We start from the raw sequence: 26,435 nt of genomic DNA, 5'->3' as shown, positions 1-26,435 counted from the left end.
ACATGACTGCAGCAGCCTCTCAGGACCTAGAGGACATCCCCAGCTCTGCCTGTCCCTGCCCAGCCCCCCCTGAGCTCCCCCCACCCGCCCACAGCCCAGGACCCCATATCAGCCCCCCCAGTCCATCAGCCCCTATCCCAGTGATGCTGCAGCATGGCTGGTCTCCAGCTCCCCCAGCCCTGCCGACCCCATCCCACAGGCTGGCTTCTCACCCGAACCTTAGACCCGTCTCATCATTTTTCGGGTGCCAAAGGGACCCAGTGAGGTTTGTGGACTCCAGCATTAGCATCTGGGAACACAGAGGAAGCGGCCTGGGAAACTGCAGAGACTGAGGCAACAAGTGCTCGGGGACCTGCCCTACAGAGGTACGGCCAGCACGGGGTAAGAGGGACAGGCACCGAGTACCCCATCTCTTAAAGGGAAGGGGCCCTGCTGTTACTTCTGAATTTCTGTCAGAAGAGGCCCTTAGCTGCTCTGCTGGAAAACGTGCAGGAAGACAAAACCTTTTGTTGTTAAAAAAAAAAAAAAAAAACAACCAAAAACCAAAACAAAAACAACAAAACCACAACAAAAAAAACTTGCAAACAGCTATATGAGACTTTCTCTTCACTTACCAACTACTCCCACCTGATTCTCTCAGCCAAACACAAACTGATGCTCTGGAAATGGTTGTGGTCCCTCTTCACTGGCACACTGTTCCATCCTACTCCCCCAGCATGTCTCCTGACATCCTTGGCTCTGCTGTAAAATACCTGGAATGTCTGTCCAGCTTAAATGATCTCCTTTGTTTCAACTGGCATGGGACATGGGATTCAGGCTCCTAGGATGTCAGAGCTGCTATGAAGCCGCATTCCACGCTAATTTATTTCAACGCAACCTGCTCTGGCAGATCTGCTTGAGGTTTCCCAGTTTGAGGTGAGGCAGGACAGCGAGGAACACAGATAAAAGGAAGTCAGAAAGGCCAGAGAGGGGAAGATAAAGATTATGCCTGTTTACAATACACTTAGCTTTTATTTACCTTGACGTGATTTTACCTTCACAAAAAGAGCATGAATTTCAAGAAAGGGAAGCAGAATCACAACCTAGAAACTATATGAAAGTTATTAAGATCAAGGCAGCAGAAAAACATTTAGAGTGAAGCTGGATAGGTAGGGTAGGTGAAGCTGAGGGATGATGCCAAATTCAGGCTGAATGTCAAGAAATCCTATTTAACATTAAGACTTCTTCGCAATACTGGTAAGTACAATAAAAGAATAAGAGATTAAGAAATGGCCACTTCATTCTTTCAGAAGTAGACCCTAGCCTGAAGCTTTTTAAAGACATTTGAATCAATTTAATCTCTCACACACTTACGGGGGGGGAGACAAAGCATGTTCTCCTCAGAGAAATTCATGTTTCATGACAGACAGGCCCCCAAGCCCACACACCTAGAGCAATTAAACAGGATGTTTCACTTACATATATGTAACCTATATACTCTGCTCTTTGCACATCTTTTTCCCTGACCCTCATTTTCTCATTCTCTGATCTGTTTTAGCCTTTTCTGTATTTCCTATCTTCTCCTCTGCCTCCACTTCAGATCTCCTTAGCAGAATGCAAGCAGAATGGTGCAAGATCAATTTCAAACCCCTCAGAGTACATACATGTTCCTGGTTTGCCACACTTTTCCCAAAGATCCATGCAAAAACACGTATAGACTAGAGCTACACCACCAAAAAGCAATACTGAGGTTTCAGGCAGGTCATGATCACAGCTGGCTTTGCCACACGGCACATATTCTCACCTCTCCATAGAGCTGAACTGAGACGGACAAAGTTACCAGCAAAGATGATGTTAAGTCTGCTTAGGTGAATGCATATACATAACAGGCAAGTCTGGCTTTCAACAGAGCATCACTCTGATTAAGCAGAATTTACTGTCTCCAGAGGATGCCTAAGTTAGAGCCTGAGGTGTTCTTAATCTCCCAGAGCAGCCAGAGGGAAGCATTTTTCCATATATGGCCTAGAGAAATATTGCAATTAACTCTAGAGATAATGCAAGGAAACTTCCCCCTACATCCCTGTTACATCCTTCCAGTGCTGTACATTGCCAGACTAACATCAGACATTGCTCCTGCAACCGGCTTCCCATGTTAACAGGTCAGCTGGGGAAGTCTTGGCTTCGGCTACAGACTTCAAAAAGCCAAGTCCTCCTAAAGCAGAAGCGAGGACTTGAAGATTATCTTTGCACCCTCTGGCTTGTAGGAAGCTGTAAGGAAATACAAGACACAGCACACTGTTTGACATCATTTGAATTTTGAGTATGGACACTCTCAAGCCAGTAGACAAACCTGACAGGCAAAAGGTGGAATAAAGTTTCTGACAAACTGGGATTCCAAAAACCTCCCCAGAGGACTTACCTCATTTTTAAAAGCAAGAGTTCCAGAACTCCTGCAAATAAACTCTGGGATCTTGGTGCCAATTTCCCAGGGCTTTCCCAGTATGTGCAGGGCTACGTGGCCCAACAAAAGACTTCGTCTTGCATGTTCAGTCCCTAGCATCTCCAGGTGGTCGTTGCTCTGAAACTCTGCTCACACCCACTGCAGTGGCCACAGGAGAGAGCAGAAAATGTTTGACACCTAAGAATTGACTACTTATGTTTAACACCTAGTTTCCACAAACTAAGACACCCCTAAAGGGGAGGAAAAATGACACACAGCCCCTTCTCAGAGAGCATTCATGTACACATACCTGCCACCAGCTATATATAAGTAAAAGACAGAGTACTGTTACTGTCATATTTGTAACCGGCATCATTGTCAACCCTCGTGATGTCCAAAAGCTGAATACTCCTAAGGACAGGTAATTTTTTGAGTAGTTTTCCTTAATTCAGAGAATCCAAGTTCATTGCTTTTCATTCAAGACTCTGCCTGAAACTACCTATTGATAAATTTACAGTCTCATGTTTGTTAGGACTCAGTAACTACAAAGGCATACTCAGATACTACAGACAACAGATTTGGAAGACAGGAAAATCTGAAGGCAAAGCACTTTTCTGCCTCAAAGCAAAATGAGATCAGCTGCAGACAAATAATGGGTTGAGATGCTGAATCACTTATGAAGAACAAAGATGTTTTTGAAGTCAGGGAACCACATCAGACAATGAAAAGGGAGTGTTTTACTACAGAATTCTTACTGGGCTTTTATAATCCTCTTTCTCCTTGTCTACAGCCTAAGCAAAATACCTGGCACTCGGGACTTGTGCCCAGAGCTGACTTCACTCAAATTCTCAAATGTGGATAACCAGGAACCACTGGGCAGTTTGCTCCCTAAGAAACATCTGCTTTCTGGAGTGAAGGAATGTGACTAATAAAGTTGTGCCCTACAGGCAAACATGCCCTCTTTATACGAGGGCTGAGCAGTTATCGTTTCAGAAGGAATTACCTACCGAGATCCAATAATTATGGCTGCAATTTCTGCTTCTGAGCAAACTTGGGGTTCAGTCCACATGTGTGATAACCATAGGGTGTGTTTGCACACATGCACACCATGCAAAACCTGTTCCTTAGATAGGACATTGGGGCCAAAACTGACTTGTGAATTCAGGTAACTCTAAGCAAAACTGTAGCACATCTTACTAAAGCTAGTTCTCCTCACTGTAAGAAGCTGTTTTCAGTTGCCGTTAGCAGTCCTGGGTGACATTTCCCAGGGCATGCATCTTCCCCGCACCAAATTTTTTGAAAGCTTCTGCCAAATGTGCACGCTTGCCCAAGGATGAAGACAGGAGACCGTAATGTTGAATTTTAACGTCAAGATTTTCTGGTGATTCTTCCTTGTAACTGACTCACACTGGAACTGCAGCCTGGAAACAAGCACAGGCTCAGTGAGAACATGCTAGAGCTTAACAGCTTGCTGGAGCCTCTCTGCTAGTGCTGACGAACCCACTACGTGTACCATTGCCGTAGAGCAACTGCACAAATTCCTCTTTAGTGCTCCAAAAGTGAGGACAGATGTGGCTTCAACAGCAATAAGCAGATGCCTGTGCTGAGCAAAGTGTTGGCGTTGTCTGGTCTGAATGCTCACTTACTTCTCTACATTACCACGCAGACAGTACGTGAAAGGCAAACGTCATGCTCAGCTGCAGAAGTGTCAAAAGCACCACGCCGAGGCACACGAAGGGGGTTACTGGAGGAGAGCCTGCAAGCAGGGATTGCGAATGGCCAGACTAGGCCACAGAACTCAGTAAGAACCAAAGGGAAAGCAGGGAAAGAAATTATTGGGAAGTTTAGATATACCCAGAAGCCAAGAAAGGGAAAAAACATTCAAAGGTAGGGACCAAGGTAGGTTATGGGAGAGCTTTCAGCCCAGAAACCAGCGGGAACAGGAAAATGATCACTCTAAGAGGAATTGCCTGAATGTTCACCCACGACTTCTTGAGCATCTGCAGATGCACAAGAGTCTCACACACAGCAGCTTGGAAAGATTTCTGCAGCTGTCTGTGTCAAGGGTAACATACGTACCCAACACGCTCTTGTGTTCCGCTCCCAAGCAATAAGGAGTAGAACCCCTTCTATCTTCACTTAATTTCTTATTTCTTGAGAATCTTAATGCTAAAATAACAGGCTGAGGACAAGGAGATGGGTCATGGGATTTTCACTTGCTGAAAACTAGTAAGAGATCAATGAGTCGCAGAAGTCAACAACAACCTTTTTTCTGTAGATCCCACTTAAGGTAATGAGCTGAACAGCCTGCTCTTGCCAGTGGACTGAATTGTGAGTTCATCTGAATACCAACCTCCCTACAACTAGTTGGTAAAAGTTTGCAGCAGATCTTTAAACTACTCTGGGGACCACACTGTGGAAGATTCAGCTTGTATATAGCATGGGCCATTCCAGCTGGATGGGCAATCCATTTTGTTAGCCTCTGGTCCAAATTTTCTGTGCTGTCAAAAGAAGGTATAGTCAAGGAACCTGCTAAGGATCTCATTCTGTTTGCGTCTTTGGGCTTAGAATATCTATTTATACTGATGGGACAGTTTTGCTTCATTTCAGGATAATTAGGCTCATCGGGAAAAACAAACAAACAAACACCTTAAAATCAAATGCCTTCCTAAGTCTTGATCATCATGAAAGTCTAGCACCATTTTTTTAGATAAATGTGGGGTGATGTTTCATGGCTCTGAATGGAGTACTTTGACTGGAAAGACTGACATACAGCTTGCCTTTGTAAGGTGAAATAATAGTCACTAAAAAGTCGCCTTCATTGATGAGTAACAGACTGAAAAAGAAAATAGTATTCAAACAATGGTTTTGTCAAGTGTTGAAAGACCTGAAGTCTTACAGTGATGAAATTTTCCTGGCTAGACAATAAAGGTTTGGTCTGAGAAACTGGATTCATATTGTACTGGTAAGTGGCAGGCAGATACTGCTGTCAAATGTACTTTTCTCCTACCGTAAAATAGCTTCTAACAACGACAAACACTCAAGAGTAACTGAAAGTGAAGATTGTCTAAGACGCTTTCTTTTCAGCTTTGAAAAATATTTCCACATAACAGCGTTAAGTTCCGGCGCAGAAAAGCTTTGCAGTAGCATTCTCTAGGTATCTGTAAAGCAACCTGTTTCCATAGATGTCATTCAGATATGCTCCACACCATGAGCTGAGGAATATCCACTTTGATGGAACAGTAATTCTAAATTCTGCAACATACCATCATTTGGGATAGTAGTAGTGACTTCTGGTGATTGTGTGGACAGAGAATATAAAAACCAGAGCTACCAGGGTTAAGCTGAAATTAGTACCATATCTGAGCACTGTCTTGTCTACTCTTTCCCTGAACTCCGTGAATTCTGAGAGATGGTGTGTATCAGCTAAGGAAACCTCTTAAGTATTTGCTACCAATATGGAGGTACTCTGTTCCTGAGAACAAAAGGAAGACAATCTGCATTGTCTTTGGTCACAAGCAGGTCCACCTCAGGGATAAATATCTATGGAATACTTGGGGTACTATAGACAGCTTTAGGATCCGCTTTGAAAACCATCTTGAACTAATCTCAGGCTGAACTATTGCTGAATTTAATAGAATCAACCTTTTCAAGAGGGGTGTGGTCTTAGATAACCTTAAGCTGATGATCAAAATATACCTGCAGACATAATTTGTGGGAAACCCAGGCTCTCTTGCTCAGATGGTCTGCCAACTGCTTGCCTTCCCTACAGAAATGCCTAGCCAGTGAATTTACTTGGCTTATGATATTCAGTTCTCAAGACACATTAACTCCCTAACATAAATGGTTTCATTCCCCTTGCTTGCTTAAGGCTGTTAAGATAGTCCAGGCTCTGACACAAAATATTTCTCTTCCAAATCCAATGAAAAATTCACACAACAACCATAACAGCTTTCAGTCCTCAAACACTTACGTGAAGTCTGAAATTTGTTTCTGATCATACTCCATGTATCAGAAAATTATGTGACTGGAGGATTAGTAGGCTCTAGTGCTCTTTGTATGTAAACATTTTTCTGTACTTTCCACTACAGAAAGGATAAGAAAGATTTCCAGACTCTTATCAGCAGACTGGCACTGTTAATATTCTGACTTCACTGACATCTAAAAGCGTCTGAAGTATGACCAAGCAAACTGTCACAAATATGCAAGCTGCTAGATACCCCAAAGGACTGCTGTTTTCATTTCTGGATCAGCTTGCAAGTCCTATTATCCGAAATCTGTAGGATGGCTGAAGGAGAAGGAAGGGTCCTTATGGTTCTGAAACCAAAGACCCCAAGGTCTTGAAGGGACTGCCGCTACAGTCTCTTCTCTCTATAGAGTGCAAATGACAAGCAAAATGATAGGGAGATTGCTCATTCAAGGACCTGGTTCATCCAAAGAGTATGTACCACTTTGGATACCATCTCCTCTTCTTAATTCAGAATACCTTCTGTGGCTGTTTTGGCTGTTATCTTGTCTAACCTTAGATGACTCGGAGAACACCCTCTGATGGAAAAGGCAAAAGGAATCTCCCACGAGCAATCAACCCAAAGAGCCAATCTCCATGGAGACAATTAGTAAGTGTCAAAGAGAGCTTGACTCTCTAACCTATTAAGGAGGACATCCTAAGAGGACTTCAGAAAAATTCAGGCCTTCACCACTCACACCAAGAAAGTATCCTCATCCTAGCATACAGAGTCAGAACTCCTATTACTTCCTCCTTCTTTGGCTCCAAGTCTTACATTTCTTCTCTCTACGCAGTTGTAGATTCAACAGACTTTCACAAGTCTTCCCCATCCCACTTGCCTATACACCTTGATGATACAGGCACTGTAAGAGTAAGAAACAGAAACGAAGGTTCTCAGCACCTTGAAAGGGAGTAACGCCATTTCTTCTTCCTCCACCATCAGGTAATTTTGGAATGAGAGGCCATGGCTACCACACTTGCTGCTGAGTTTAGTGTTGCTGGGCCACACAAGGGGCTGTCTGCAAATCTTATACTCTAGTCCTGTTATTAAGACAGATACCAAGGTGCTCATCACAGCACATTCTGTTCATAACAGAACTTTAGGTGGCAAGCATCAGCTTTTGTCCCCTTAACTTCAACCCCTTAAACATCTCAGGTATTAGGTATGACTCTTGCAGAGCCTCTACTAGATCTAGACTCTACAACATCATCTAAGTCGTACACACACAATGAATACATCTTCTAGCATGGAAGCTGTAAGGGCTTAAACCTGGACTGTACTTAAAACTGCTATGGTATTCCACAAAACTTTGAAAGAGGTTTGTACGGATTTTTGCAGCTACAGATTTCCTCTTCTGAGTACAGTACAATCATGTGAAGAAAAGCAACAGCTTTTAAATTTGTGTAGCAAAGCAGCTCTAAGAAATATTGCTACCACAGGCATGAAAATTAAATAATAAAAACAAGGTAGGGAAAAATACATTTTAAAACTCCTTACAAGCAACTTGAAAAAAGATTTTATGTGGCCTATCCAGACTATACTATCTAACAATTTTATATGGGGGCATCGTGGTTATTAACTATTGCTACTTGTAAGGAAGATCTGAAGTACAGTTTTAGCTTCTACTCATGTAAACATACACACATATGCATAAACTGCATTTGAATTTCAGGAAATCAGTACTATTACTCACTTGCAAATCTACATACCTCGGTTTCTGGATGACTCAAGGCCTTAGATTTTATTATTTTTTTTTAATCCATAGCAGTTTTACAAATGGAAACTGGTAAAAGGGATTTAAAACCAGTGCTACTTGTAATGATTTTTTTTTAACCTTAACATGCAGTGCAACAAATGTTCAGATTAATTTTATAAATTTCCATGTGAGTTAGATTAGCTGATCATGGCAGACAGCAATATGAATTTTCAAAAATATTAGTTTGAGGATTACCAAAGTACTACTAATTACCCTAGATGAATAAAAATACGAGACTCTGAAAATTGTCATTTTGCCTCTTCAGTCTAACTCCCTCCCCACCCCCGCTCCCCCCCCCCCCCCCCAAAAAAAAAAAAGGTAGCATGCGTATCACACCAAGAAAACTTGGCAAGTCATTCTAGTCCAAAATTTTGCTCAAAGCAGAGCCAACTTTACATCTAGATTGGGTCACTCGTTAACACTGTTGCTGTTTCTTTCTTAATTTTATTTTTATTAATATGCTACATTTGGTCACTGAAGAAGGGTTGAAATGTTTCTTGGGATTACAAGGAAGCAGTAGCTTCAGAAGCTTGATTTTGAGAAAAAGAAGTCAGCAGTATTAACTACGTGCCAGCAGAGGGAAACACAACCTCAAGAAAACTCACTCAGCCTCTTGGAGACATGTTTTACCCATCACATCCACTGAAACTAACTGGTCTACCCAGGGATAAATAAGACCCATTGAGATGTGGTAGGATATACTGTCTTGTATCTTGTATTTACTATGTACGCTGACAGAAATAAATAAAAGCAATCTCTACTTTGAGTTGTATCTGTTAATATATGACTCAGGCATCCTGGGCGTGATTTTTTTTCCAAGGTTGTAAGCGTTACCTACTCTCCATGAAGTTAATGGATCCAAAATGCACTTGGCAAAACACAATCCAAATCCAGCAATTAGAACGACTCCTGGATGTTAGAATTCACATCTTTCACCTTGGAAGATGTCATTAAAACACCAGTCATTGAGGCACTAGGTACTTGTGACAAAACCACTTCTGGAAAAAAGAAAGAGAACGAATAGGCGTGATAGGCAAGCTCTAAGAGCACTTCTCACACCACGGTTCAATGTGTCTGTCCCAAACGCTGAAGACCCACACCCCTTCTGTGCAAAAGAGAAGTGCAGTATTAGGCTAGGTTTTATCAGAAGTTCAGTGACAGGGGAGTATTGCTGCCTTAAGGAGGTGTGTTCAGATAGCATGTATCCAAAACACTGGGAGGGCTTCCAAAACTAATGGGGAAGGTAGGAATTGTACAGTGAGACTGCATACAAGCATGAATTTCACCTCTCTGAAAGCCCTTCAACCACTCTGGGCTCACAACATCTCCTTCCAAATCCCTCCAAACCGGCCTGCTCCTCATACTCGCTGTTCTAGCTCCTAAGGGTTACATCGGTTAAAGGACACTTATGAAAACATGTAATTAAAAGATGCTGAACTCCTCCAAGCAACCAAAGCAAACACACACTACAACCTGCTTGCCAACTCTACACAAACAAAACAATGCACCGCAGTGTGCTCTGCTCCCAGGGACACTGAATGCAGTGATATTAAACACCAGTCACTTGGGCTAAGGGAAAGAGACGGAAATTTAATTAAAAGTTGATGGCTATGACAAGTAATTTTTGCAAGATTTGGCTGCCTTAAGAACACATTCCCTTTTTTCCCTCCCCCATGTTCAAAGTCAGCTACAGCCTCATCTTAGAAGTTTCAGGCACCTTCTTTTTTCTCTAAAGCCAGGAGGCACTGACAAAATCGAGCACTTTGAATCATTTCCCACAGAGCATCACAAATGCATTCTCCTGATTCTTACTGTACTCCTGCCCGCACCACGTGGCAGAGCTCGGTACCGCTGCATGCGGAGACCTGACGTGACTTTGTGAGTTTTGGTCGTCAGAAGTGGGTCTGCACAGTGTCCTTCACATTAGATTCCTGCAACTGCATCCTCACTTTTGTCACCGGCATCTTTAGCTGCCCTATGCGACAAAGAAAACTGTGGCAACTGAGCCTGGGAAGGTGGGTCACCACTACCCTTCCTGTCAGTATGCAGGCTAGGAAATACATTAGCTGCTCAAGAACAGATGTCTATAGTTTCTACCTGCAAACATGGTATGACTCTTGGCAGTAATTCCATATATGAGGGTGAAAAAAAGGATTCATGCAAAGCATAGTAGGCAGCCAAAACACAGAATCTTGGTAGTTTTTCATCTCTTTCCATCCAACAGCACCTGCAGCAGAATGGGTAGCTCTCACTGCATCGCAGATGCGTTACAACTACTAATTACTGATATGCTATTTCCCTGTGTCCTTCCACCTAGCCATCTGCTTTGACTGTACGCCTTCCAGAGTAGGGTCATCTTTTTGTACAGTCTAGAGTAACACACATTCAATGCCGCTTTCATCTCAATAAGTAACTAAACTTCCAAGGAAACACAGCTAACTCGGCTGGTGTAAAAAGCAGCAGGAGCTCCATACCAGTGATGACACAAAACAGTCTTGCACAAAGGGACATTAACCACAACCCATTAAAACTGAGGAGAAATATATAATTCAGTGCTCGCCCCCCCAACCTTTTAGGCAAGGTGACTGACACACACTTTTGAAACTAGTGGCCAGCCTTGTAAGAAGGGCCACGAGACCTTAGCTCAGTTGCAAAAAGGGACCTGCAACAGTTAGGAACTGTTGACCTTTGAAATTAAAGTGAAAGAGCCACCTATCAAATCACACTGCAAAATGGTATCTCAGCAGAGCAATGGGAGCAATGGAGTTTAGAGAATGTCGTGGTTTAACCCCAGCCAGCAATTAAGCACCACGCAGCCGCTCACTCACTCCCCCCCATCCAGTGGGATCGGGGAGAACATCGGGAAAAGAAGTAAAACTCGTTGGTTGAGATAAGAACGGTTTAATAGAACAGAAAAGAAGAAACTAATAATGATAATGATAACACTAATAAAATGACAACAGTAGTAATAAAAGGATTAAAATATACAAATGATGCGCAGGGCAATTGCTCACCACCCGCCGACTGACACCCAGCCAGTCCCCAAGCAGCGATTCCCTGCCTCCCCCTTCCCAGTTCCTAAACTAGATGGGACGTCCCATGGTATGGAATACACTGTTGGCCAGTTTGGGTCAGGTGCCCCGGCTGGGCATGAGAAGCTGAAAAATCCTTGACTATAGTCTAAACACTACTGAGCAACGACTGAAAATATCAGTGTTATCAACATTCTTCACATACTGAACTCAAAACATAGCACTGTACCAGCTACTAGGAAGACAGTTAACTCCATCCCAGCTGAAACCAGGACAGAGAAGAAAGCATCTTTAGGACCCCCTCTTATCCCTCTGCTACTACGTCATCACTGCGCCAAGCAGTGTCAGCTGCATCTAACCAGGGCCATATTCCTTTAACATCTCCCATCCAAGCAAACTGACTTAACGTTGACAGCTGATGAAATCAGAACAAGGGGTGTTGTAACAGAAAGTTACACACATCCACCTAACAAAATCTGGAAACTTAAGATACTGAAAGTACTCTTTCTTTCTTTCCCTCTACCGGGCCTCTTCTCCCATTTCAGGGTTTGCTTGTTCCAGAATGAAGCCTCATAACTGGGCTGCAATTTTTCATTTCCATTCCCCACTCACAAATTCAGCTGTTTACAAAGTATGTGAGCTATTATTAAGATGGGGCTAAGACAAAAGTTCACCAGCGTAAGCCATGAAAGGATTCAGGCTGCAGAGAATGCTTTTGAGTGATTTTGTAAAGTTGTTCTTCCTCCCGAGTCTTACCTTGCAAACAGGACCACAGAAAGCTACGCTGTGTGATGTTACGGGGAAGACTAAGGAGATATTCTTCCCTGTAACACAGCACTGGCTGCAATGCTGGAAAGAAGGGACTACAAAACTGTGGAGGTTGCTCCTTCATTTCTCCAAAAGCCCAAGCTCTCCACCCTGCCTCTCCCCCAGTACAGATGTGACCTCTGGTCCATTAGTGACCTGTCATAGCTGGAAGGGTTTCTGCCTCTTCCTTCCCTGCTTCCTCTTGTCTCAGCTTCACATTCTTACAGAGGCAAGCACTGCCGTCACTAAGCAGCTGAACATGGCTGGGTATCGGGGATGCTGGAAAGCAACACCCCCTTCTCTTGGAAGCTCATCACTATATTCTTCTGGGTCTCTTTGTCCTGGATCTGAAAGCCTGGAGGGAAGAAGCAGCAAGTAATACTACGGACAGCTCTGACAGCTGCTGTCTGCTCTCTCTAGGAAGGAAAAGATGGGCAGAACTAGCAGGATTTTTTCCTTCATTAGAAATCTTCAGAAGCACTGTCACTAAAATATAAAGAATTTTTAAATGAAAAAGCTGAAGAAAAATATGGAGCAGTTGTAAATCCACCTCTGACAGAAATGCTTCCTAGTGTGCTTCACACGATTTTGGAGCCCAGTATTACTTACTCATCTCCCTTCCATAAACTGGTATAGTAGATCCACAGCAGATCAGGGCAAACATGCAGGAGACCAAAGAACTCTCCTGAATCTCTGTACCAGGCATTTGCAAAGCAAGAGTGAACACAGCAGTACTGACACAGTAACCACTGATCTTGCCAACTGGCAGGGAGAAGTGGTTTATCACAACCACCAAAGCATGCCAATGTCCAAGATAAAGTGCATAAGCCAATAAACAGTGTATGGCTTAGCTTATTAGCTTATGCTTTGCTTACTAGCCTGTACACCAACAGCTATATTATGGTAAGGGGGAAAAGAAGCACAGAGCGTCAGCCTCTCTCCCATGGATTCCACCCTTGAGGCTTCTGAGACAACTTTGTCATCGCATTGCATGTTCTCCCTTCTCAACAACATTACCATCTCAGCAGAGGAAGCCCTCCAAAGTAGCATGTCTGGAAAAATATTGAAGTTATGACAGCATGGGATGAGATAGTCACAGAGAAGATGATGTGATGTCTAGTTCCAAGCTGATACCTAGATTTTTTTAGATCACCTAGAGGTAAACGTACAGTGATAAACCAAGTTGTTCGGACAGGGAAAGAGCATGCTGGAAAAGCAACCAAGTTGATAAGGCAAAAAATAAGGAAACTGACCCAGAAAAATAAAAAAGACAGTGGTCAAAACACAGCTGCCTGCTTACATCATGCACAACTGGGAATGCAGGCCAGCCAAGTTACAGAGGTTTTCCAGATCTTATACTAAACAAAATTACAACCTCTCTCCCAGTTTGGCCTCAATACAAATATACTCCACCCCAAGATCTCACTATACTAAGCAAACCAGAGTTTTACAAGTATTCCATTTCTGTAGCCAGCACAAAAGCACAATTCCAATAAGAGGAAATGCAGAAGTGCAAACAGAATTATTTATACCAGGTTTCTCTAACCATCACAGCACAGGTTCAGTATTGTCACTACAGACTTATTATTACTCTGTTTTCACTGTACTGTACAAATAATATTATCAAAATATTGTATTACGAATATCCAATTACTATTTAATTATTGATACCCAGTATTCATATTCAAAGGAACAAAAGAAAGACAACGGAAAGTAAAACTTAACATGTTACTAACACGTTCTTAACGACAGCTCTTAAATTGGAGCTTTTAAATGAGGTACATAAAGAGATTGCAAGGAGACCAATCCCTCTCATCAAAGACAACTAAATGAGTGCAACAGCCAGGGACCTATTGATCGTCTCAGTATTGCAATTTGCTGACTCTCACTCACCAAGACATTACAGTGAAACTAGACATCTCTATTTTCATTAACTTCTTTTAATTTCTGTTTAACTTCTAACGCATTTTGGGCTGTGACATACCAAAAGAAAATGCATAGTAGCAAAACCTGTCTTTCCCCCCTAAAAAAAAGAAAACACACTTTTAGAGTAATTCACACAAACATCAAAGAACAGTCATCTATAATAGACACTGAGTAAGAAATACTCTTAAGCTACTATGTGCGTGCCTGGGACAAGGACAAGAACAAGCTGAGCCAGTGGTTAAGAGAAGAAACAACAGCAGGTCTTTTCCTATGACAAGCAGGCAGGAGCATCTGGAAGAAAGGAAAAAAAAAAAAGGCATTCTGGACTATGAAGGCAGGAGGAGCAAATCTGTGAACTTTAGGCAGCAGAACAGAAGAACATTGCTGAACATCTGCAAAGAAAATAAGAGAACTGAAATACAGATAGGGCCCTGGAACTAGCTTAGCAAGATAGGCTATACGAAACTAGGAAGTAATTTAGAAGGTTCTCAGCTGTTCTACTTTTATAACATTAAATATTAAGGAAAATGACAGAAATGCACTTACGGAAGCGTTAGCATATGCATCAGCATACTCCTAAGTACTGAATCACAAGAGATAAAATGGCCACAAGTCTGCAAAGGCAGCCATTTTACCTGCTTACAGAGGTATCAGTGCTACCAGAGGCATGGTTTGACATACAGATTTGCAAAACAACCAACCACAAACTGCACCTATTGGAGGAAAGGCACAGCTGTAGACAGTGTACCAGGTACCAATCACACTCCTAGTTTTCACCAACACATAAATAACAAGGATACAGAAAACAGGAATGAAAATATCCATACCACCACGTGGGATCTTCTTCAGTAGCAGCCCTCACTCTTCAACAGGTTTCAGAAAACAAATTCCTGTACTGTTTGTTATAGTATTAGAGAATGGATTATCCTAGAAGGCATACTTCAGTGGGAGGAATTCCATTTCAAATCTGAGCCATCAAAACTGTTCACAGCTTTAGAGGGGATGTCTCAGCTCAACCTTGCACAACAGCATCTCTCCCTCTTTGACTGGAATACCTCTCCAGAAACATCTGAACATTGAATTGTTTGTCTTTCTCATTGCTACAATACATTGGTGGTTCAGTCATCGTGTAGATGACAGTCATGTAAGTGCTTATAAAACTAAAACAATCGCCTCACTCTTGCTAAACTCTTGGCCTAAAGAGCACCTTGACACCAATTCCTTCATTCATCTTCTAAACTAAGGGCACTTTCTGCACAAAGTATATTATACTAATTTTACCCAAACTGTGCTAGCTTTCAGCCTTGTGTCATGCAATCTAACTTAAAAATATGTTCAAGATTTGAAGTCCAAGGGGATACTACTCTTTTATTTCCTTATGCTCCTTCTTGCAATTATCAATTAGCTAAAGGTTTTATATTTGACTCCTGTTTTCCAATTTCACCAATTCTTTGTTTTAAAAATCAATTTGGTCAAGCTTTATAATGTATCATCACAGCTCCCTGAAAGACTTAGCCAAGATCCCAAGGACAGAAGGAGAAGATTACAAAGAAACTGAGCATTTTACCTTGTCAAGAATAAGAGGTGTTTACCGATAACGTACCAACTCAGTATCTTGCTTTCTTTTTTTGCTTCACTTTTGTAATACAAATTTCAAGTAGACACATTACAGAAATACCATCAGTACATGTCTAACTTTTTACAGTGCTTCGCTAACAACAAACCAGAATAGGTATGTGCAAGATCTATAACCTATGGTCTTAAAGATTAGCTCTCTTCAGAAACACTATACAGTAAGAATTTACATGACCATGTCTAGAACAAGCCCTGCCACTGTGGCCTCAAAATCCAAAGGCACATTATCTAATAGTTAAAGAATCTCCGATAGGTTAACAAAGTTGCAGTTCTGTTTCTCTTTAGTAGTCACGAAAGCTATCGGTATAGCATGATCAGTATAGTATGATTTTCCTTTCAAAACTCAAGAAACTTGTATTCTGAGTGACTTGGGTGAACTCATAATGTGACTGATAAAACCAAAGGCCTGATACTGAGGTTTCCAAGGCATTCAGGAAGATTACTCATATAAATACACAACATTCTAGAACTATTAGGAATGAAATTACTGGAGGGGAAAAAAAAAGGCTAATATGATGAAGAATATCCAACAGGTTTTACCTTCTGGCTTAGCTGTATCAAAGCTGCAAAATCAACAGATTTCTGAAGCTAACCAGCACCTCAAGAAAGGGGAGTTGGTGCAGAATATACCAAAAAGAACCTCACACTCTCTTGAATCAGAATTCAACTCTTTTATTCAGTTCTCCATGTTAGTAGGACAGTGTTCATTACGACTGTTAACCCCAAGTGTGGACATCACCCCACTCCACAAAGCTGCTGGTCCATCCTTTCTTCCTTTCATTGTGAAGGGGGCATATCAAGAGATAAGTGTCCCCGTAAGACAGAAGACCTCCTGCTGGTGTAGAAAAACCTAGAGAAACAAACCATTGAAGAAGTTAGTCTTTTTAGCCAGAATATTAATATCAGAAATTCAAGCAGACATCATAAAAAAAGATCTCTGTAACTGGCATCTATCTGGCATCCTTGATTGCTGCATTACAGATGCACCAAGGACTGAGCCATGGGTACCAAACTCCTCTTCTGACCTTGGAAAAGGCCTTTCCAGGTCAAGGAGTGTGGTGCAGCGAAGGCTGTGTTCTAAAGGTAAAATCTAGTTCCTGTTACCTTTCCTGTGGGTAGCGGAGTTCAATCTCTGCAACTGTTGATCCAGCATCTTTCACAAGCATTACATTCCTGTGGAAATATTTCATGTGGAGGAAAAATTGTGTAAAAGTTTAGCAAAGTCAAACAGCAGCCTCTTTCTGCCTAGTTCTCTCACTGACAAAGCTTCAGTATTTGCTATGCAGTAAACAAACATTTCCATTCGGGCATGGACAAGCATTCTTACATCACATTACATTTTGTGCTACTCCTCCCATACACAGTTGTAAAGATGGGTGGGGAGAGTAACCATAACATTTGTGTTGTTTCTCTTGGCCTTGTGTTTGTTAGATGGATGGGAAAACATACACACAAGCATACCAAGCTTCCTCCTGAAACTAACAAAATACTATACAAGTTTCAGGCTTAATACACAATGCCACTGAACACACAGAATCCAGAAAATAATAAATACTAGCAGACAGTGCTTTGCACAGTAGTAGTGAGGAAGAGAAACTGTACACACACCCTCGGGCAAATCAAACACCAGTTATGAAATATTTACAGTTCTACAAACAGTCAATGTGACATTCCCATTCCTCATCATGGTATAAACAGTCATCTTGACTCCTGGCCTCCCACTACATTGATAAGACTCAAGAAAATGGTTTAGTGGGCATGGATGATGGTTGGACTCGATGATCTTGAAGGTCTTTTCCAACTTAAATGATTCTATGATTCTAAGACAGAGTTGAAAGGATACCTGTGTATACAGCTATTGCTTAGTCTTCTCTCTGCTTCACTGCACCTTCCTGTTTAGTCCATGTAACACTGTGTACAGTTGTCACCTCTCCAGCTCCTTTCTCCCCAAAATATAAGTATTTTACGACACAAATAAACTAAGCATCAAGGAAGATCAGTAGTATCACTGCTTCCACCATAAACAGGAAATCTGCATAGAAAAAATGCCTGACTGGCCAAAGAGGTAGCAACAACTGGGTTACTGGCTAGTATAATATGGATTTTGCCTCCCTCTCTAACAACAAATGCTATTTTGTACAAGAGGGATCATCCCAATAAATTCTGTAAATTAATATATATCCCTAAAAATTTATTAATGTGATAAATCATTTTTCTGATTACAATACTTTATTGAAAAAAAAATCCAATTACCTCTAATAAAACTCCATTTCTTTTCCATTCCTGTATTAAAATACCTCAATTATATTGCAATTTTTCTAAGGCAAAAATTCAGTCCTGATTTGGAAAACTGTATATACTATATTACATTAAACCACAGATTAACATAATACAGTATCTAATACTTGGGAAAAAGCAAAGCATTAGATAAGGGAAATTTAAGATTTCCCTGTTGATCAAAAGCAACTGCACTTTCTAGTGACAGCTACACAGGATACTATTTGACAAAGACTTCTGCTACTACTGCATATACTGCAATAAAAATATACAGACCAGCAAAATCTATGTTAGACTTTAACACTCTGTCCTCATGCGGTCAAGGCCCAGATTAGCACAGCTGACCATTCTCATTAGAGAGCATTCCATGCCTATTCCCGTTTGACTGACCTCAGCCCTACACACTAGAGACATTTCAGCAGCCAATACTTTTTTAGTAAGATACGTGTACAGAAGCACATCAAAGAGTGCTGAAAGCAAACAGAAATGGCAACGGAAGATGTAATTCAACGTACACAACACAGATGTTTCTTTGTCTCCTCTTATTAGAAGATAGACCAAAAAGACTTCCGCCCAGCAACACCTATGAGTACTCAATTGACACCAGACTTTGGATATACCCAGTCGTGTAGTTCCTATGCATTTTGACCGCTTCCTCTTAACTGTTCTGCTTCCTATAGAAATGGACAACAGAATGACATATTTAACTCCCCAAACACATTTCCTTCTTTCCAAACAAACAAAAAAACCCTATTACACTAAGACAGAGCACTATATGCAGTTACATAGAGCAAATTGCCTCCAAATAAAAAAGTAGACTTAGCAGACACACAGAAATTCACATAAATCTTTTATGAGCCCTTCCCCCACACACACTTGGCAGAGCTTAACACGCTGACATATTACTGTGCAGACTCTGTATATTCTAGTAACACTTGTACTCTTTCTAAATGGAACAAAAGGGGGACGCAGAAATACCTTGAAAATGCCTTGCCTGAGTACAATACAAAGTAAACGTTAACTTTTCCATCAGCCTAATCCATAATCCGCTTTCAGTCAGTGTGAGGAACCTATCCATTCCTCCTTTCACACACATACCACCCTTTGCCTGCCCGTGGAAGTCTATGGTAAGAATGGAAAATATTCTGCCTTCTCCAAATCTCTACCACATTCAAGTTACAGAGAACAGGATGCTTTGCTATGTCACATCTAGTAGGAAAAAAAAATACCCTTTTGTATTGACAGCCACATATGAAAACATGGAGGATCTGGGAGAATACTCGAAATTCCTGCTTGTTTTACACCCAAAAAATCTTTGCTGAACAGTTGACACTAAGTCACCTAGAAAGGTCCCCTTGCTTATTAAAAAGGCTTACATACATTTCTATGCCTCTATCCCTTACTATGCTAAGAAGTCAAAGGTTGCAGCTGTATCTGGGCAAATAAGCCCATGTTCGGGGCCAGATGACCACCATTCCTCCCAAGTATTACTGTCATCTAAACTCAGTGCAGTAACTTTTTTAATCCACATGACCATCCAATCTAGCAGGCAAGTGCTACAGCTAGTTTCCGTATCAACAGCTCTATATTGACTTTCAGCTCTCCTCCCTGATATGCAGACCCCAAAGACTAGCATGCCTAGCATGTATTATGTATAGAAAGTCTGGTGAGATTCCTCCTTGCAACAAAACTCTGGGAATGCTCAAGATAAGCAAAAGCTGTTTTACTGCCTCATCTCCCTCTCTGCTGAGAGACTGACATATGCTTCAGACTCCTTTGCCTCTACTACCAGAATTCACTTTCCCTCTTTCACATCTCCAGTCTGACTGGATTTAAAAAAAACTCTCCATGAGCTTCATCTCGTATGTAGACTTTGCTCATCATTGTATTTAACAAAACTCTCTTCAAATCTCCATCCAAAATATTTTTCACTTTGTACATTTGATCTCCTTTCACTTTGCAGTAACTCAGTTCTGGGATTTCCAGCCTGTGGTCCACATAATACTTTTAAAGGCTGTATGAAAAGTGAGAAGCTACTGAGAAAAGCACACCAGGTGTCCATAGTCCTAAGGGGCACCTAATGCGCACTGGAGACTATTTAGTGGCCTGAATGTCAAAAACTCAGATCCAGCTTTGTTCCCATAATACAAGCATTGTTCCTGATTTTAGTGTGACTACCCCAGATAACTACAGGAAACAGAATTTAAAATTTATTAACTAATACTTAGCTGTAAGTGAACTAGAAAGACTTATGAAAGTACAAAAACTACTGCTGTGTTCTGCATATTTGTACATATTCCGACCACAGGTTTTCTTCCCCAATCCACTTGGACTCATTTCTCTGCATTTTCAATTGATCCAGTTTCAAACTTCCCATACGCCAGACCATTCACCAAGTGCTTCCATATCCAGCTGTTCTTTCCTTTTTACTTTCTTTTCAGAAAGAAAAGTCATCCTACTAGAGGTCAGCATTTTAATCTCTGGTAGGAGACTTACTTAAAATGGACATATTGTTATGATGGAACATACTAATCACCTGTGCAACTGTAATTCTTTGATAATGTCTGAATCAGTGTTCTCCAAAGCAGAGTGCACGTTCCCCAGGGGGTTACGCAAGACAATCAGTAGGACTTCAGGAAGAAAATTTTTTTTTGCACCATTAATAAATACAATGAAATACATGTTTAAAATAATGTTCATTTCATCTTTATCTCATCTTTTTTTAATTTCTGGTTTTGTGTATGTTTTATAATGTACATAGCAGTACATGTATATAACTTATAAATAAACATACATTGGGGTGCATGCTCAAAATGTTTTTTACTGATAGAGATGTGCAACCAAAAAGTTTTAGAGACCACGGGTCTAGATAACTGAAGAGGTGGTTGAAAGTACTAGCTGTTAGCCATTTAGTCAGAAACATTATATACTTTGTGTTTCCCGTTTTCAAGAAGAATTGTAGCTGTTGGTTCTTTGAACATTTTTTCTATCTTGAGATACATGAAATCTCCATAAAGAACACTGTCCTTTACTGTTATGGTGTTTCTAAAGCATCTATCATTTCATCTATATGGCGCTCTATGAATACCACTACAACGTAATTAGTATCTACATAAAATTCACAGAAGAGGATAACAGATCTGGGTTTCAGCTTTTCCTGGTTTAGAGTTTTTACTTAAATTTCCAAGTTTAGGACTGATAGCATTTGGGTGCCTGAGAACATTTTGTACTTTTACTTTGTTCCTCTATCAATATCTTATCTCCACCTTACATAAAAATCCTTTAACATTATGTAGAAACATATTTTTCTTAAGTGTTATGTAAAGACATTTGAGCATTTCAATTAGTAAGTTGTCCTTAAATTCTTTTCATTATATTGTAATGGGCTAATGACTGGTATGAACCTAAGAAGCAATTTATCTTCTGTACTTACCAGTTTGGATTTACTCATATGACTACTTAATCTAATCAAAAAAAGGCCAGGATTCAGAAACAGAGAGGAAAGTCTCAAAGAGGCTTTTTATAGATGGAAACTTGACACCAGATTTTTTAAAAATTCATCTAGATTCATTTGACTAAGTGTGCACCATTGTGCCCTGCCAAACAAAATTAGATGATTTAAGGATACAATTTAGACTTAATGGCAAACCTATTTATTTGTTATAGGTGAATCCCTGCTGTTGTCCCTAAATCTCAAGTAACCACCATGTACCATGTGAAAATTCTGAGTTCTGAAAGTGTCATTACAGCATGAAGCTGGTTGCTTGTTATATGTATTTGTAAACTATGCTCCTTGCACAAAAAGAACGCACACTGACAATACTAGAAGTTCTTCACACTGAAAGTGGTACCAGGCTTTAGATTCAAAGGAACCAACACTTGATGTGAAATGTTAAATTTATGATTATCACCAAGTAGCACTATAATAAAATACTGAAGAACATTTCAAAAAGAGACCTATACATACGAGAAGTACATAAGAGAATGACCCCAAAAGTAGGATTAAATAGCAAATGGGCAAAAAAGGAAGTAGCAAAAAAAGCAGATGGGCTCTCAGCCTATGAGGTTGACCACCGGCTGACAGCAAGGATGCTTTTTACCTTCATAAAATAAAATTCCATAGGTAAAGACTGCAGAATCTTCCTCACTTATTCCTTGGTTTTTAAACCAGGTTAAAACAAACATGTCACCAATGGCATAACTGACTGATCTTCTGTGGGGCAGAGAAATGGATGGACTAGATAAATTCCTTCCAGTCTTGTTTTCCAGTACTCTTAAGATATGGCAATTTTGGTGAAGGTTAATTTTTAAGGCATATACTGTGCCTTATAGAGGCAGTGGGGAAACTGGAATGTTGAATCAAAGATCAGAATTAGGACATCAGGTAAGCAAACACCGAATCAGATAGATCAATGTGTCTACTGTACTACAGCTAGTCTTTTGATGGTTAGAATTCTGTAAATTAGACTCACCATTCAAAGAGACAGTTCAGGGACTCTGCCTCTCTCCTCCGTCCCCCTTACTTCAGTTAATATTTTGCAATCCATTTCTCCCAGTACTGGAGGTTTGTCAGGTCACAGTCACATGAGTTTCTTCTGCTGCTGCTGCCACCTACCAGTTTTATTACTCTGTTGCAGCAGAAGGGCATACAGAAGAAGTTCTTGTTCAGCACGCACATAATCATCATCCTTTCTCTAAGATGTCATGGCTTATTCAAGCTCTACAACATTTCCCCATACGCTAGGCAAAGCACTGGGCACAACCAAGATCAATACAAGGATTTGAAAGCCATTCCATAAAAAGGAAGGAGCATGATCTGTAAAAAACCCACCTTTCCAGCAACATTAAATATTAAGACATTAAGTTCTGCAGAATGCAGTAAATTTTGATCAACTCTCCCCACCAAAGATAATTTGCAGACACTGCAAAGAACTAGCATTGTCTTTCTTTCAAGAAAATCTTCATGTAATATATATAAAATCAGGTCAGAGATGCAAAACTGTGAGCCAACATGAATTTGTTCAACAAATTTGAGGAAATGAAATTTTTTTTTTAGACACTATTACCAACCCACAAATCTTTCCCCCAAAAAGACACCCAACCACATGCCTGAAAGCGTTACACCCGTGTCCTATAGCAGCTGATGCACAAAAATATACACAAATAAAGGAATAGGCCTGCCCAGTGCTGAGACGCAAGAAGTGGGTGTGTCTGAAAGGAAAAAGCATTAGAAACATAAGTATAACAGGTCTGTAAAATTATCTTGCAAGTAAAATTAAAGACACAAATTATACACTCAATTATACAAGTCAGATTGGATATCACTCCACTGACTTTCACAGAGCAATTCCAGGTTTATCTCAGTGTAATTGAGAGCAAAATTTGGCTCTAAAATTATCCCCTCCCACCTTAATTTGAAGCTGCAATTTATGGTATTGCTGATAAATTTGCTGTGTTTCAGGAAAATATAAATTGAGAATGTGAACAGTAGACTATTTTATGCTGACATAGAAGAGTTATTAATGTACACAGAAAAAAGTCTGAAACAAGTGCTAATTCGTTACAGGTGTCACAGGAAATAAAATACTGCATCAGGAAACTTGGAAGCCTGTCTGTAGGCTCCTATTCTTCCACTTTGAATGGTATTCCACCTGTCTGATATTTACCTCTGACTAAAATACAGATTCTCGTCCTAGACAAAGTAAAAAAATATTAAGTTCCCAGCACTTTTAAGTGGTTTGAGATTAAGGGAGGGAGTTACCAGAGAAGGATAAAGTGTACAAGTACTTAGATATAGCAACAAGGGCAACATAAAACGTGTCACCCCATCCTCCACAGACAGAAATAATCAGCCCCACAGTCTTTTTGTTTAGCACACATATTTTCCCATCTGTCCTCTTTACAGGATCCTGCTCAATTGAATTTTAATAGATTTAATTTAATATTCTTAGTAGTAGTTTTTCATACCTATCAACTCCTAATTGATGCAGTTATATTTTATGTTCACTTGGCAACTGGAAAGCATCATATCTTTCAAAAACCTAAGCTAAAATAGTACACTCGAAGCCAAACTACCTTGAAGTGATAAGGAGGAGGTGGAATTAATGTATTACAAAACTATCCCTCATATACTTACATGAGGGGACTCATTTTTGTCTCACCTAAGTAAAGCAAAGGACAATGACAGTTTTCTTAAAAGGTCAACATGTATAAGGAGGGGAAATAAAGAAGAAAAGTAGGATTTTCTCTAAATACCACTGTTAAAGAAATCATTCGAGAAGTCTCACCAAAATGAACTGATGGGAAGAAAGGAAGGCAAACAAGTTAGCAAACTTATGAAGGTTACAGTATAAGCAGAAAAGAGTCAATTTACCTGACAACAGGTCGGTTTTGGATGTCACCAAACTGCTGCGTTTACCATTTTACCCGCTTGCATTACTGGGGGGAAAAGTTTAGGAAGGAACATTCTCAAGGACTTTTCATAAGTTCTCACTCTCGCCATCGGAAAGGGGAGAAGGGAAGGTTTTCTCTGGATTGTTTGACTTTTTTGGCTCCTGAAAAGTTTTGCAAAGAACAGTAACAAAGTGTGAACTGTTAGAACACATTTCTGTAAAAAAAGGGAGAATAAGTCACACAAAATAGAGCAACAACAAATCCCACCCAAAATCCACGCATCGCATTTGTGTCATTGGTTTAAACAAATAAACAAAACAAAAAACTTTGCAACTCAAATTGGAAACATGAGAGGCTTGGAGGCTTCCAACAGCAGGCCAAGATCCACCATCAGAATGCTCCAAAAGTCACCCTCAAAGGTTAAGAAAGATATAAAGAAATAAAACAAAGGAAAAGGCAGCAAACATCTGGTTATAAATCCTGCAGTGTTCAGTTTAAAACAATTCCTAGAACAGTGAAAAAATTAAAAATGAAAAAAGACAGTAACAACAGAAGTTACCTGTCCGAGCACCTACTATTCCATAGAGAGAACAGGAGTGGGTCGTGTGTCTCACACCAGCCATAAAGCCCATAAACCTTCTCAAAAAGAGTCAGCCATGAGAAAGATACTGTACACGCGATTTGTTTTCAAAGTCTCTCTAAGCCCTTAAGGTCCCTTATGTATTTAACTGACAGATTTTTGCAACAAGGGGGAGAAAAGATTTAGCAAATGTCACTCATTTCATTTGTTGGTTTTTGAAGTCCAGTAGAATATCTGAAGGAGTATCTCCTTTGTGTCTGACATACACAGATGTTCCAGGGGTTATTTCCTGAGTAAGTATCACACATGATAGATAGCACACGAAGTGAGAGAAAATGCTCCAAGAGCAACCATCAGCTCAGAACAAAAATGTTAACAGTTCACATATGCACCAAGCATTGACATTGTGTTACAGATGAGGTGTTGTAACATTTCAAGAAAAGATTTTATAAAACACATTAAAGCATTAAATACAAGGCTTGAGATACAATCCGTACATTGACATAGCAAGACATCAACATCATAAACATGGCAAGTTGAACAGAAAAAAAATCTGCTGTGTTACAAAGAACAAAATTTCATCAGGTGTAGTTTAGGAGACTTATTCTTGCAAACAAGAGTTTCTAACTGGCTCTTTCAAACATTAAAATATACAAAAATAGCTTTATCACCATCAGCTGTATTAGTACTATTGTAATCCAGCACTACATTGACCATTTTTTCAGCACATGCTTCCAAACCCACATACGGAGGTAGTGGTAGTGCAACTGTATGAAAGTTTAGCATGTGTTTTTCACCACACAGAACTGAAGGAAATACAGTGTATAAAGCTGATGTCTGTAAAGTTCACCTTCAATGAGAAACACTGCCCGGTTGCCACAGGTTAGATTTGTTGGCTTTTTTTTTTTCCTTTAAGTAAAAACAAGACACTCCCCTCACACCCCCAGCCCATTCTATACATTTCACTATTTCAGGAGCAATGGATAAGTAGGGACTAAATACATGAGACAAGTGTGCCCATTTGTACCAATGAACCCTCAACCGAGGTTTTCATGCAATATCAATACCCAGTGTGCAAACAAACATACATGATGTTTCAAATCCTGTCTCCCTCCCTGAACACCATGCATAGACTTATCTCCAAACTACAAATGGAAGTACCAATCACAGAGGAGCATCTTATGCCAAAGGAGCCAAACTGTATATCTCTCAATCCACTGTTTGTCTTTCAAAAAATCTGATGTTTATGTCACAAATTTTACCACTGTGAGGTGTAACCTGGACATTCTGAAAGGGTGATAGAAATGTAAAGCTCCTGTGAGCCACAAAGTACTATGGAGACTCAAAAATCAGTCCAGAATTTTCAGTTACTAGCTCTTTCCTCTAAAAGATATTTCCTGTGATAGAAATACAGAGGTCCCACTATACCAACTAGCACATGTTTACTCCCTGCTGTTATTCCACATGTGCTCAATGTGTGCCACAGCTGAAAAGGGAAGGATTGACACTATCAGCCTCTCAAAGAGTGCAGGCACCTACCAGTAAAAAAACAAAAAGAAAAAACAAACAAACAAACAGGAAAAAAAAAAACCCACCCAAATAA

At 40.4% G+C, this 26,435-nt stretch overlaps 1 long non-coding RNA gene across 2 annotated transcripts; it reads right to left on the bottom strand.

Annotated features, from left to right (window-relative positions):
• Positions 1-16,226: 16,226 nt before the first annotated feature.
• Positions 16,227-24,247, bottom strand: LOC142042081 (uncharacterized). 2 transcript variants are annotated; one of them, XR_012653614.1, is made up of 4 exons: positions 24,233-24,247; positions 22,332-22,487; positions 16,687-16,755; positions 16,227-16,432 (listed from the first exon to the last, which is right to left on the bottom strand). It is a non-coding gene; the product is annotated as an uncharacterized LOC142042081 (long non-coding RNA). The 2 variants fall into 2 exon arrangements; XR_012653613.1 differs by lacking the exon at positions 24,233-24,247 and having other exon boundaries at positions 16,228-16,432; positions 22,332-24,223.
• Between the last annotated feature and the right edge of the window lie 2,188 nt (positions 24,248-26,435).

The sequence above is a fragment of the Buteo buteo genome, chromosome 19, assembly GCF_964188355.1.
Source record: "Buteo buteo chromosome 19, bButBut1.hap1.1, whole genome shotgun sequence".
In the NCBI taxonomy this organism is placed as follows: domain Eukaryota; kingdom Metazoa; phylum Chordata; class Aves; order Accipitriformes; family Accipitridae; genus Buteo; species Buteo buteo.
Note: the sequence above shows the minus strand (reverse complement) of the source record. Positions and strands in the feature narration are given on the sequence as shown.